Raw genomic sequence first — 3,278 nt, 5'->3', positions numbered from 1 at the left:
CCGCGCTATTGAAGACTAGGAAAGTAAATATTGGTAGTGAAGCAGAGCCAAAATTTTTGAAGATCGAAGATTATTGGGATGATGCCACAATGGATAAACTTGCTAAGTTTCTCCGCGAGTACCAAGATATTTTTCCTACAAAATTTTTCGACCTGAAGGGAATCATAGGTGACTTGGGTGTGATGAATATTACCCTGAAACCAGATGCAAAGCCTATTAAGCAGAGGTTGTATCGCCTTAACCCCAAATATAAGGAGAATTTCCACTTGGAATTGAACAAGATGCTTGAGGTGGGCATTATTGAACCAGTGGAGGAATCTGATTGGGTGAGCCCAATGGTAGTTCAGGGAAACAAGTAGAAGGGAGAAATATGGATTTGCATAGATCTTAGGAAGCTTAATGATGCTTGTGTCCATGATCCTTTTCCAACATTGTTTACTGACGAGGTATTGGACAATGTTAAAGGGCATGAGGCCTACTAATTCACTGGTGGGTTCTTTGGGTACCATCAAATTAATATCATGCCAGAAGATAGGAGAAAAAAACCTTCGTGACAGAATGGGGTTATTTTTAGTACATGGTGATGCCATTCGGACTCAAGAATGTGCCAACGATATTCTCCCGCATAGTCATTGTGGAATTCAAAGAGTTTAATCACAAATTCTTGGAGGTATATTTTGATGACTGGACAACGTTTGGGTTAGTAAAGTGCCATGTAGCCAGTCTACGCTTAATGTTGGATACATGCCAAAGGTATCAAATCACGTTGAACCTGAAGAAGTGGTTATTCTATGTCCCCTTTGGAATTTTTTTAGGTCATGTGGTATGCAAGCAAGGACTAATGTTGGACCTTGCCAAGATTGTGGCGATAGTCAATTTGGAGGCCCTGAGGAGTGTCCAACAACTACCTCCAATGCTGGGCCATACTAGATATTATCGGAAGTTCATCAAGGCTTATGCTTAGATTACCTCGCCTCTAGAGAAGCTACTGAAGAAGGACGCTACATTCTATTTGGATGAAGAATATCAGCACATTCTGGATGTCTTGAAGGAAAAAATGGTCACCACACCGATCTTTGTCTTCCCGCATTGGAAGAAGGAATTCCATTTACATGTTGATGCTTCATGTATTACATTGGAAGTAGTGCTGACACAGGTTGATGAAAGAGAGATGGATCACCCTATAACCTCTGCGACTAGGAAATTATCAAAGGATGAGAATAATTACTCAACGATAGAGCTTGAGGGATTGGCTATGGTGTATGTGCTCCAAAAATTTAGACACTAACTGTTGGGAAGACATTTCAAGATGTACACAGACCACTCCGCCTTGAAATACCCAGTCAATAAGCCTATGCTGGGGGGGGAGATATGTAGATGGGTGTTGTTGTTTCAAGAATATGACTTTGAGGTAATTGTGAAGCCAGGAAGGTTGAATGCAGGACCTGACCATTTTTCACGAATTGAAATGGGGGAGGAGCCTACTAATTTGGAGGAAGGGCTGCCTGACATGCAACTTTTCATGGTGTGTGTAGAGGATAACCACTTTGCAAATATTATCCAATTTTTTACCACAGGGACGACTCCAGAAGGATACACCAATCAGCAGAAGAAAGAGTTGGTAGTACGCACAATTGATTTCTCAGTAATTGCAGGACATTTATATAAGATGGCTTCCAATGAGATACTCCAACAGCATATGTTCGATTTCAAAAGAAAAATCATCCTTGCGGAGGCTTATGGAGGGGCTACAGGATGACATTATGCAGGAAAGGAAACGTCGCAGAAGATTCTCTGCACCGGATTGTGGTGGCCTACGCTGCATAAAGATTCTAAACCATATTGTAGGGCATGCAATGCATGTTAGAGAATGAGCAGACCATCATGGAGGGACGAGCTACCACTAAAACTTCAAGTGTCATTGCAACCATTCGAGAAATGGGAAATTGACTTTGTGGGACCAATTCAACTCCCATGCAAGAAGACGGCAGGACGCTATATCATCACCGCGATAGAATACTTGATTAGATGGGCGGAGGCACAACCTGTGAAGGATTGTACAGGAGCCACAATAGCTAAATTCTTGTTTGAGTATGTGTTAACTAGGTTTGGATACCCAAAAGTGTTGATGAGTGATCGCGATACACTCTTCCTCAACGAAACAATCAACACGCTGACATAAGAGTTCCAGGTGTATCATCAAAAGTGTACACCATATCATCCTCAAGCTAACGGAATAGTTGATGCCTTCAATAAGATCTTGGAGAATGCACTATTGGGCAGCAGATCCCCCCATAGTGGGTTTTTGGGGATTGTAGCCCAAATTTTGGTCAAAAGTAATGTAAGACCTCATGAAATGCAGGCGCGAAGCGCAAGAGTCTAGGGTTGTCTGCCCTTAAATATTGTAATTTAATATAGAATGTGTCAGCCTACCCATGATCCGTGGACCATGGGAATGTATAAATATAGTGAGGCTCTAAGTGTAGAAGTCAGTTTTTGGTTAGTCTTGATCTAAAGGGTTATGGGGTTTTGAATAAGGATTTCGTTCTGAGTCTGTAAGTCTGAGTCTTGGGTTGTAGGAATAGGAAGAGGCTCTGCAGCTATGTGTGTAGAGGCCTGGTAGAGTCCGCAGCTATGTGCGCGGATCCTCACAGTTGAGTGAAAAGGGCAGAGTTGGGATTGTAACGGAACAAAATTTTAATAAAATCTAAGTTGATTCTGAAAGATTATGCAACCATTCGTAGATCTGTATGTTTATGCTTATGTTATATGTTTATGCATCTCCTTACAATTTATGATTGCACACAGTTCTTATGAATGTTGAATGATTGATAAGAATATTGGGCCCACAAAATTAAGTTAAGATTTATAATAATAACTTAGTAAGGTTAAAGGATCTAGATCGCACCTCTTCACAGAGCTACACAAAGGTCAGATAGCTGCGCGGAGCAGCGCAAGTGCGCAGGATCGGTTTGAGAACCTCTTAGACTTCATCAAGACATCCCTAGGGTGTGGAAACCTGGTTCTAGCACCCTCCCATACTACCTCAGGTGAGACCTTAGTCTGCGAACTGCGGACTGTTGCCGAAAGGGCCGATAGTTTTGGGATTTGTTTGGCTAAATCACTTCTGAACCTGGGTCAGGCCCCAACAAGCCAACAAATGGTTCTGTTGTCGGGACTGAGATCTACCTAAGGGATGTCTGATGTCAGAACACTAGAACCCTACGAAGAAGGAAATTGAAGAGTGGTTGGATCAAAAGCTTCTCGAGTTCGTGACA

The sequence above is a fragment of the Pinus tabuliformis genome, chromosome 2_2 (genome assembly GCF_031772625.1).
Source record: "Pinus tabuliformis cultivar Carrire ecotype Pingquan chromosome 2_2, CPIR1, whole genome shotgun sequence".
NCBI lineage: Eukaryota > Viridiplantae > Streptophyta > Pinopsida > Pinales > Pinaceae > Pinus > Pinus tabuliformis.
Note: the sequence above shows the minus strand (reverse complement) of the source record.